The sequence below is a fragment of the Arachis hypogaea genome, chromosome 2, assembly GCF_003086295.3.
Source record: "Arachis hypogaea cultivar Tifrunner chromosome 2, arahy.Tifrunner.gnm2.J5K5, whole genome shotgun sequence".
Taxonomy (NCBI): Eukaryota; Viridiplantae; Streptophyta; class Magnoliopsida; order Fabales; family Fabaceae; genus Arachis; species Arachis hypogaea.
In genome coordinates this window covers 46,593,403-46,605,809 of record NC_092037.1, presented here as the reverse complement: position 1 = coordinate 46,605,809, position 12,407 = coordinate 46,593,403, and the positions used below count along the sequence as shown (strand labels likewise).

The following is a 12,407-nucleotide window of genomic DNA, read 5'->3' as shown; positions in this document are numbered from 1 at the left end:
GAAGCCTCCCCGGCCTCGATATTCCGAGCAGCCACAGACTTCTTCGTCCGACGAAGGAACTTCATGGAATCCGCCTGAGAAGACATCTCTGCAAGAAATAAAGAAAAGGATTACCACAACAGAAATTCCACCAAAAACAAGCAAAACCAAAATACTAAAAAAGATGAATCTCGGAAGAGGTCGGGAACTACCTAACTCGGAACGGAGAAGGCTTGGATCTCCCAACATTTTCTTCGTGTCCAAGTGAGGTGCCCGACCCCATAAACTGCTCACCACACCCACAAAAGCCTGCTCCACCTCATCTAGACTCTCAAAGGTATACTTAGCAGACACTACATTCTCCTGCCAACAAAGAGGAAAAGAAGGCTCCCCACTCTCATCTAGAAAGAAAGGTCGGACGTCTCCAGTAGCCCGAACCTTGAAATAAAAGTTCTTAAAATCGTGAAAGGACTCATCATACAGGGTACAAAACTTTCTTCCCTGGTTAGCCCTAAAAGAGACCCAAGATACCTTCCCTCCACCTGACCCCGGCTTCGTCAACACAAACAAGTAAGAAAAAAGAGAAATAGAGGGAGCAACGCCCAAAAACTGACACAAAAGTTGAAACAGCTTTAAAAATGCCCAAGAATTTGGATGGAGCTGCGTAGGGGCAAGGTTACAAGACCATAACACCTCGGACTCCAGGTCGGTAAAAGGAAGTCGGACACTCAGCTTAGAGAAAAAACAATCATAAGCGTAAAAGAAGAGCTTCTCGGAACTATCTAAGGGCGGGAAGCAAACTCTCTCCTCGGAATCCGAGGCTACTAGTTCATAATCCCTCTCAGACTCTCTATCTTCACACATGCTACATTGCCTACGAAACCTAGCTAAATACTCAGAATCTACCACAGAAGGGACTCTTAGAGGAACAGGATCTACCCAACCAAGACCACTTGGAATCTTGGTCGACATCGCTTGAAGAACCTTTCGAGACATAAAATTCTTGCCTACAAAGAAGAATACAACAGCAAGCAAAAATCACATAAAAGCAGACAGCGAGAACCCATTCAGCAAAGCAAGAAACAAAGATCTTTTAGAAGAAAATACAGCAACCCGGAGCAAAATACCAGAGAACAAAAAAGAGTCCCCCCCATGTACAAACAACTGGCGGCGCCTCTTTTCGGGGCAACCCAGGCATAGGGAAAAAGAAACAAACAAAGAGCCACACAAAAGAAACAGAAGCATATGTGCACAAGAAAAGAGATGGGAACAAACCTGGAAGAAAGAAACGAGGACGACGAGCTCCGAAGCAAGGAGAACGGAACGGCGGCGTAGAGGAAACCCCGGAAAGACACGCGGAAAGATTCGGGGAAAGAAAAACAAAAGAAAAAGGAAGCAGTGCTCAAAAAAGGAGATGGCGAAAACTCAGAAAACAGGAAAGGAACAGAATAAACGAAGAAAAGGACGAAAGGGGCAAATAAATAATGCCTTCACAAAGCCCGAACGGAAATCGAGGAGAAACGGTAAAAATGCAATAAATGCAGGAACGGCCATTTTTGAAAAACTACTATGCCCGAGCTCGACCTCCCAAAAAGGACGAACTCGGGCAGGGGCACTGTTCATACCTTGACCGGGCTCCTCCAACTCGGCGAAATCCATGAAAGGTCCGACCTCGTCCCAAGGCCCACGCCTGAGGTCGGACCTCGGACAATAAAGCTAAGAAGGCCCATCAAAAGGAACGCAGCCCAAAATCTAAAGGCCGAAAAGGCCTAGGAAAAGGCGGTTCCACAAAGATAGAGATAAAACTCCCAAAAGATAAGATAAGATAAGAATATCTTATCCAGGGAAGATCACGGCCAACTACTATAAATACACTGGAGCACCCAGGTATGACACACATTCCACATTCTACACATATCTGCTTGAACCCATGCTAACTTAAGCATCGGAGTGTCATTGCAGGTACAACCACCAACCACTCCACATATCAAGTTCGGGTCCCTGACCCCCACCTCGGGCCTCTCCAAGACGACCGAGCTACACGTTTCAGGTAACCCTCGGAACAGAAGGAGTTTCGCAAGCGCAGTCATGGGGTATTTGAGTTGCAGTGAGTGTTGGGGATCTAGGTTGGGGGAAAACGAGTTGGGAAAGGGTGTCTAATGGTGATGGAAAATTGGGGATGAGAATGGGTAGCTTATGTTTGGGTTGGGTCCAATTGTGGATCTGGACCTATGTCAATAAAAAAGAAAAAAAAGAAACACTAGTAAAGTTGTTTGTTCTGAAACATTTAAATTAGTGAATTTGTTAATGTGTGGTTTGAATTTACAACTCTTTTCTTTTTATAAATATATAAATATTTTGAATGTGGTTATATTTTTAAATTGTTAAATAAATATCTTTTTTGAATTATTTAATGAAACTTCTTTAATTAGTGTTATATACTTATATTCAATTATGTGTAATTTTGTTATATTTTTTATATTTTTCAGATTTTATGATTTACGAGCTAGATTTATGTTTCGTCTAACGATTTTACGAATTACGATTTTGTATTAACTTTTCGAGTCAAAGTAAAAACTACGATTTTACTACCTTGAATACGACAACACAAACAAAGTAAAAGTAAAAGGTCTAACTTTTTATTTAAAATTGTTAAAAATTAAAATTATTAAAATAACTATGACATGGCGTGTTAAACTCATTTTTATTAGTAAGTGTTTAATTACACATGCTAGTTGTCGCATATGTTGTCACAATTAATATTTTATATCATTAATTGTTGAGAAAACTGTTAATAAAGTGATAAAAAGACATTTATCTACTTAATATATTAAAATTGAATTTTCTCTCAATTAATGAATGTGAGGTGTCAATCCCTCATGATTCCATTTTTCCTCCAAAATAAACTTTCCTATTCTCTATTCTAAATTATTTTATAAAAAATATCTTTATTATAATTATATTATAATTAATATTTAATGAATAATACATAATTATACTAATTTAGGAAGATATCTTTATTATAATCATATCAAATCAATATTTAATGCATTATTAAACTACTTATCAATTATCAATTAAAAATAATTTTAATAATAATAATAATAATAATAATAATAATAATAATAATAATAATAATAGTAATAATAATAATAATAATAATATATGATAATGATATGATAATTGCACTAGTCGTGGTAATCATGATAAGAATATTTGAATCTAATCATAAAATGATCAAATTTTATAATATTAATATCGCACATTAATTTTAAATATTTTTGGACATTTTAATTATATTAATTTTAAAAATATTGATATAATTCTAATTCTTATTCATTATCCAATAATAATAATAATAATAATAATAATAATAATAATAATAATAATAATAATAATAATAATAATAATAATAATAATAATAATAATAATAATAATAACTTGAAAACACGTATATAAACTATTTCAATTACCCGTGTATTATTATTAAAATTCTACTACTTAATATATTAAAACTGGATTTTTTCCCAACTAATGGAAGTGAGATGTCGGTTTCTCATAAATTTATTTTCCCGTCAGAATGAAGCACTATTTTCGCTTCTAAGTTTATTTTATAAAAATATCTTTATCATAATTATACTATAATTAGCATTTAAGTAATAATACATAAGTATACTAATTTAGAAAAATATCTTTATTATAATTATATAAAATCAATATTTAATGTATTATTAAACTACTTATCAATTATCAATTGAAAATATTTTTAATCATTTTAATAATAATAATAATAATAATATGATAATTATATGATAATGGCACCGGTTACTAATAACCAATTTATATTTCTCTAAATAAATTTATTTTAGAAAAATATCTTTATTATAATTATATTATAATATTACAATTAATATTTAATGAATAATGCACAATTATACTAATTTAAGAAAATATCTTTATTATATATCTATCTATTCTATTATATAAAAATCAGATTTTTGTACTTAATAACAGAACTGATGCGGCATGCTCTTAACGTGTTTCCTGATTTATTTAATTTAATTCGTTAAAGCAAATCAATTATAATTAATTAATTATATCAATTAATTAATTTGATTAGACATTTAAATCTCACCATTTATTATAATTTATATGAATTTATTAATTATAATTAATTATATCAATTAATTAATTTAGTTAATTATATTAATTATTTGATACGATCGGAGTAAATATCGAATTATTTAATAAATAATAAATATGATAATGAAATATATGAATTAATTTAATTAGTTTATTTTTTTCAATACCATCTATTTATACCAGATCAAATGTTTTTTACTCATTCGCTTTTTTTTTCTCTCTCCCTTCCTCCCTCTCTCCCCCTTCTCTCTCGTGTTTAGGTACAATTTTTGTAATTTATTGAATTTTTTTCTTTTATCTTTATTTATACATTTCATTTTTTATATTTTTTTAAAATTTTTATTTATTTTAATTGCTTATTATTAGGTGCACACTTTTTTTTTAAACTTTTGATTAACAAAAAAAATGTGTCATTTTTATGTTATTTTTAAATAATCTTACTATAATTTTGTTTGGTAATATTTTATTTTGTCGTGTGTACTTCAATTCAAATATATATATATTGTCTTTTTTTGTGATTCACAATTAATATATACATTTTTCGTGTATGTGGTTTATATGTTAATGTTTTTATTAATTCTCTTTATTTTATTTTTTTTGTATGTCTCTTTGTTGCTCTTTATTTTAGTTATATATATTTTCTCTGTATTGATCCTTTTTTTTATTTGAAATATTGTGACAATTTAGAGTGTATGTTGTGACCTATGTGATATTCGTTAATTTAGCGTATCTTTTTAGATGATTTATGTTATAACGTGTTTAAGAAGTTGACTTAAAATTATAATATGATATATAAATTTATAATATGATTTAAAGTATGCTAAAATATTAGGACATTATCATATAAATATTTTTTTATTTGTCCGTTAGATTCAACTATTTAGAATCTTAAAAATTATGCAATTATGTAATTAATTATTTTTTTATATAATTATTGTATTGATCATTTACATTAGTGAGACTATTTTCAATAATAATATTTATAAATATGCTATTATTTATACAATTGATTGAATCATCTTATTTCTTTAAATTTAATTCTATTGAATTAATTATTCAAGTTGCCATCGCTATTTCTATTTTTAAAATTTTTTAATATTATTTAACAATTCTAATAACATAATAACAATTAAAAAAAGTAAGACGGTACATAATTACATTGACGATAAGATTGAAATACCTGTGATAAAATTATGTTGATAATATACACTTGGGTATTACTAACAACTTAAAATAAATAATAAAATAAGTTATAGGGTATTATTTTATTTAAATTATTAATAATTAAAAAAATAAAATGTCAGTAATTATTTTTAAAATAGACATTAAATTTAATTTTATGGTACTAATTTATTTGCATTGTTAATAAAATTTATAATTTTCAGATTTATATCTACTCAATTTATATATTTTATTTTATTTTACTTTAACAAAAAATTAAGACGTACATTTTTAATTATTTATTTAAAAAGTTTAGCGAAATGAGTTATATCAATTATAATTAATTATCGATAATTGATATCAATAAATTAATTTTATTAATTTATAAGATGAATAATGTGTAATGAATGTTGTGAAATTAATAAATAAAAAACTAAAAGAAATTTTTTTATTACTTTTTAATGGATATACATTTTTGTAATTTTTCGTTCTCTTTATCTCTTCCTTTCAAATTTATTTCTTTTAATTTATTGAACTAAATCAATTATATTAATTATTTATATTAACTAATTGAGTACTTTTTAATGGATTATTATAACTATGTCTTTAGACCATAGACCATAGGTTAAAAATATTATAAAATTTTTTTTATAAAAATTGTTGAAAAATAAATATTTTTAAAATATGTCTTTAAGACATAAATTAACTAAATTATTTTTCAATTTAATGTGTTTGATTTATTCAATTGTATTAATTATAACTAATCAGTTATGTAATTTTATTTGATTATGATAAATATTTCATCATTTAATATTTTATTTGATTCATTAAATTACATTAATCATAACTTCAAATATTTAATTTAATTAGAGCAAATATCAAATCATTTTAAATTTTGTTTGATTCATTAAACCAAATTAATTATAACTAATTTATTATTTAATATGATCGAGATAAATATTAAATTAATTAATAAATAATATATAAAGCAATAAAATAAATAAACTCAATTAATTTAAATTATTATCTTATTATTTTATATATCCCTTTTCTTTCTCTTTATTTTATATTTCAGGTAAAATATTTATAATTTTTTATTTTTTATCTTAATTTTGCTAATATTTTTCTATAATTTTGTTTTATATTAATTCTTTTTTTATTTATAATTCTTAAGGGTATTATTATTTTATTTAAAGATAATTTATTTTTTTTGTAATATTTTTATAAAAGTTAATTAATAGGTTCTTTTTTAAATTTTTTTTTGAATAAGATCGTATTTTGATTTTTCTCTTTTATCCTTTGTATTAATTAATTATATTAATCTTCTATCGTAATACATTTTTTATCTACTCCACATATTATCTTTTCTATCTTTTTTTACTTTTTTAATTGCTCTTTTTACTTTATTTTTAATTATTTATTTTACTTTTACTTCTCATATATAGATTTATTATAATTCATCACAGGTTCTTTTTTAATTTAAGTGATTTTTTAGGTTATATTTTACTGTTGATACTTTTATTTTGTTTAGTATATTTTTTTAGTCTGTGTTTAATATAATAACTTGTAAATATCTATTCTATTATGTAAAAATTAAATTTCTGCACTTAATGATAAAACTGTCATAACAAGTTTCTGATGGTATTTTTTGATTTATTTCTTTTAACTCATTAAAATCATTTCATTATAATAAATTAATTAAATCAACTAATTGATTTGATTAGTTATTTAAATATGATACAATTTATTATAATTTCTATTAATCAATTAATCATAATTCAAATTGTATGATTATTTTGTTACGAATTTATTATTTCCTAATCTATTTATAGGCAATACATATATTAATTATAATCGTAAATTAAGCTATTTTATATTAAATGACTTATATAATGGTCATCTCATTTATTATCATAAATGCTGAATTAAATAAGTCATTATTATTTTTTATTTAGAATTAAATGAGAATAAAACCTGAGATACCATTTTATTTGGTCTTTCGGGTTTAATAGGTGTCACACTCAAATATAAATAGTGACTTCCAGATTTTAGTCTCCCACACATCAAAGACATCTCCATAACTCTTTTTCCATAAAAAGAATTTTAATTTAACTCTATCAGGGATATAGAAGGTTTTCAAAGAATAAAGAAATGGTCTGAATTTGCACGAATTCTAAATGTTCGAACTTACAGCGTTATTTCAGTTCATTGTCGTTACGAGAATGACTCTAATATATATGTGTCTAAGTACTAGAATAGATTAAATATTATTTAAGTAATTTATTTCTAATATTGGTATTTGATTAAATTAGTTTTAGAGAAATTTAAATTGTTGACTCAATTTATAAATTACGACTATTCTTTTTGAATGTATTATTTTTACATTTTTAATATAAAATTTCTTTTTTTTCAAATTTTTAAGTTTATTTTCTTTCTTGGATATATATATATATATATATATATATATATATATATATATATAATTATTTAACAAAATTAATATATAAGGTTATGGAAAGTTATTTAAATTTGACAAGAACAAGACAACTTACATAAAAATGGTTCTCATGGATGATAAGGTAAGTTTGTTATTTTTCAATATTCTTTCAAGTGATGCTAGGTCCAATTTATAAATATTTTTGGTTCATATTTTAAATTTATTTGATAAGTAAATATTTGCACGCGAATCAGTGCGATTTTATAGATTTATAAGTGCTAATATCCTTTATATTTAATTTGTTTTATAGTATGATAATAACCAATATATTTTGGTGGATTTAACTATTACTATATTATTTATGATCATATTCAGTATATATGTTTAATTTATTGAAGAAAGTAGATTATTAAAACCAATTAATAACTATTTTAGAGTTAATCCAATTAACACTAAATTAAAAAAAATAATACATAACATATTATTTTTTTTATTTTTTATTAATCCAATTACTATTTTTTACTAATCAAATTATTATAATTCAAATTAATTTAAAAAATAATTTAAAATTATAATTTCATTCTTATCATGTGCATAGCACAAATAATTATACTTGTTATTACTTAATTTGTAATATTGAAATGATTTAATTGATAAAATATTTTAAAATTAAATTTAACAAAATAATTCATCTTTAAAAAAATAATTTGACCATTAATTATATATATACTCATAATAAGCGACATCAAAATTAAATTTCCAATATTTAGTTATTTTGTAATTAAAATAAAATTTTTTGAGATCATTTTAATGATTTTATGCTTTCAAAAATATTTTTGTTACCATTTAAATCTTTTCAACATATTTTTTAATACTTATTTATTTATATAATAAATAAAGTAAAATCCCCAATTTCTGTTTCGGTGTTTCCACTTCCGTTTCCACTCTTCATAACATCTGATATATCACTTCATATCATCCATAGTGGTTATTTCAACCATGGCGATGGCAAGATCGCTGTCTGTCTTCTCCCTTCGCTTCTCTCTCCTCCTTCCACGCTGCCTTCACTCCACTGCCGCCCCTCCGCTCCCAACCCTCATCCTCGCCCGTCGTCACAACCCCGCTGCCGCCGCCCTCTGTCGCTCCCTCCCTCCCGTTGCCGCCCGCTTTACTGCTGTCCGCTGCAATGCCAACCGCGCCGCTGAGAACATGGCCTACTCGCCGCTGAACAACAGTCGTCGGGTTCCAACTTCAGCGAGCGGCCGCCCACCGACATGGCCCCGCTGTTCCCAGGCTGCGATTACGAACATTGGCTGATCGTCATGGACAAGCCCGGTGGCGAGGGTGCCACCAAGCAACAGATGATCGATTGCTACATTCAGACCCTCGCCAAGGTCCTTGGAAGGTATTGTTGATTTTTTGATATATTTGTTTTAATTTCTTTGTTGTAGCCGAAATTTGAATAATCTTGAGTTTGAATGTTGTTTGACAAAATGTGCCAAAACTTATTTTGAATGAAATTGGAGCATTTTGTAATATATTATTTATGTTTACAGTTGCCTCTGCGTTTGCATTTATGTACCCTGACCTTTACAGTTGCCTTTGGATTTTCTATCTATAGTTTGTGTGTTTCTTATCTAGTTTTGTCTTAGAGACAATCCAAATAAAGCCTAGAGGACTATGAGTGTTTCTGTTTTCGTCTTTTTTAGAAGGCTAAATTGTCAATTCCATAATTTCAAGGGAATAAATTTGTTGTTCTCTCGATAATTTTTTATTCTTTGAGTTTTGTGAATGTAATTATGTATTGCCATTGAGTTTATATTTATTTTATTTTATTGGGTTTAAGCATATGAATTATCTTTATCTCTGTTTTGTTGCTTCGGTTTTGAGTTTTTGTTATAATCTGGACTTGCCTCTGGTTTATGGTAAATGACATATGCTTCAACATATTCCAAGGGACCTCTGGTTGTATTAGTCACTGTAGTTACAGTAATTACAGAAAGAAGCAGCAAATACTTGAATCATCAATTTCTATACTCTATTACAAGTGTCGTTAATAGTTGTTTGCAAGTTGGGGTTTCAGAGGATAGGGGAGGAAAGGGAAGGTTTGTAGTGTAAAAGTTCAATGTTTAACAAGTTGCGAATAGAAGACTCGAATAAACACAATGAGTTTTATTATAGAAGACTTTATCTCCCTCATTTTGCTAGTTTCCAAATACATATACCAAACAAAGTACTATATAAACATCACTCTTGGTTCGTTAAATTTTCCTATCTTTTGGATTTCTGATATAATTTTGGCTCATAGGTTACTACTGACACGTCCTTTTTATTTTATGTTTTTTACCAGGTCTGTTAAGCATAGAAAAGTATTTTGGTTTTTTTTTTTTATTTTTTTTTAAATTGGTGTTTTGTGTTTTAATTGATTATTTGGTATATGAGTCTCTCTTGAAGATAGAAAACATTCAATTCTTTTTGGGGGATGATTTATCTTAGCATATTGGTAGCTTTTGTTGTTTATTTTGCATGTATGCCCAATATGATTTACTGCACTGTTGTTAGTTTTGCACAAGTAATGAGTTGTATCATTATTCTTGGTTTTTAGTGAAGAGGAAGCTAAGAAGAAGATTTACAATGTTTCATGTGAGAGGTACTTCGGGTTTGGATGTGAGATTGATGAAGAGACCTCTAATAAGCTGGAAGGTTTGTAATGGCAAAGTGTATGCCTTATTAGTACTACGTGTATGCCTTATTAGTACTGCATTTTGCTGCAGTTGTATTTACACTTTCCGTTTCTTCTTTTAATAGGGTTGCCTGGAGTTCTGTTTGTTCTCCCAGATTCATATGTTGATCCTGAAAACAAGGACTATGGTGGTGAGTGTTTATCTACTTCTATTTTGAGCTCCTTTATGTTTATACTTTTTGAACATTACATCCTGGGGTTCTCATAAAAGTAATAAAATGTTTAGCTTACTATTTGACTCGGCTTGGAAACCTAGTGTGGTGGTTAAGTTATATCTTTGAGTTCTAACTGCTAGCAAACCTAGTGAAATGTTACGCAAGCTTCTGGTGCTCCAATTAGTTTGTTCCTTAAGAACACATCCATCTCCAAAATGCTGTACCTTCTATTAAGGTCTGCCACTCTGGCTTATGTCGTAATATTGTCAGGATTTTTGTCATCTTTAACAGTTAAATATACAGAAATGCATTGACGTTAGTCTGAACAAATTATAATAGTCCGCCAACATATATTTTAGCTTGTTAGATTCACTATCATTACTATCCTTTCATCTATCCTGTAGTTGCAGAATCATTGGAGTTGATACATGAAACCACATCACATCCACTTACAACTTTCCTTCATCTGTTCTATAGTCCTGCTTTGCTTTATAGATTCCCAAAATCAGAAACCAACTGATTCTTTTTACCAAAATTTTAATTTTCAAATTATGCTTGTACTCCCCTGTAGCTGTTGATATTATTTTTGTTATCAATCTTACCATCCATCTCGGTCAGTATTTTTCTACTTCATCTGCATATAACACTGTTTTTTGCCCCTTCATTAGTAGTCTGGCTTTACTAGGTAATGTCTAGCTCTGAACGCTAATGGAATAACATTGAATTTCACTCCTACCCTGTTCTGTTGGTTCATCAATCATACTGATGCCGAATTATTAACTAACTTCAAACTCGTCATTTTCTTTCAACTGCTCTTCATTAGGCTACTTGTTTCTGATGTTGGTTGATAAATCACAGGGTCTGCCCAATGTAGTATTTGCACGAATTTCAAATATCAGAATTTGTTATACTCCTTATTAATGATCTTATTCACACCAAATTTCTCCACCATTCTCCATAGATTTGATAATTTTGCAGTTGTTTATCTTGTTGTTCTATATTACTATATTTAGCATTAAAGTATAACATACTGCACTAGTGGAAGCTGAGTTCTTTTTTAATCAATGCTGCCTTTCGCCTCCATGTTATGTATCACGGCTCAGGCTAATAGTCATTTTCAAATGCATTGGTCCAGCTGAACTATTTGTGAATGGAGAAATCGTCCAGAGATCACCTGAAAGACAGAGAAGGGTGGAGCTACAGCCACAACGGCATCAAGACAGGCCAAGATACAATGATAGAACAAGGTATGCTCGACGTAGATAAAGCATAAGGTGAAGGAGCAAGTGTTGATGAGAGGGAGAGAGATGTAGATGCTTTGCATAAGGATTGGAATCTGCTTCATTTTGTAGCCTTTGGATGCCAACACAATTAGACAAATCATGGTTGCATCATGTTATAAGGCAGAGACATATTTAGGTGGCCAGATATGTTCTAAATAACAATACTCAGTTGAAAACGGTATCAGGTGGATTCTATTCTTTGTAATACCTTTTCATTTTTAGCAGAATGCTGACCATAAACGATATCTCCGTCTAATGTTACTGTTTCTAATCTTTATGCTGTTAGCTCACACTTGATCTGAAAAAGTGCTTTTCCTTGGTTTTTTGAAGTTAGACGGGTCTTATTTTGAGTTGAACCTGGTCTTGATATATAATTAGCATTTGGTCTAGCAACTTGCATTTTTTTTTTTCGTCCCTTGTGTTGATATATGGATTAGCTAATAATGGATAGCTATTTATATCAGTCGGAAATTAAGTTAGTGCAGCTAGTTTTCATTTAGAAGTTA

At 28.4% G+C, this 12,407-nt stretch overlaps 1 pseudogene; it reads left to right on the top strand.

Annotated features, from left to right (window-relative positions):
* Positions 1 to 8,654: 8,654 nt before the first annotated feature.
* On the top strand, positions 8,655 to 12,176 carry LOC112743809 (multiple organellar RNA editing factor 2, chloroplastic-like; annotated as a pseudogene).
* The last annotated feature ends 231 nt before the right edge of the window (positions 12,177 to 12,407 follow it).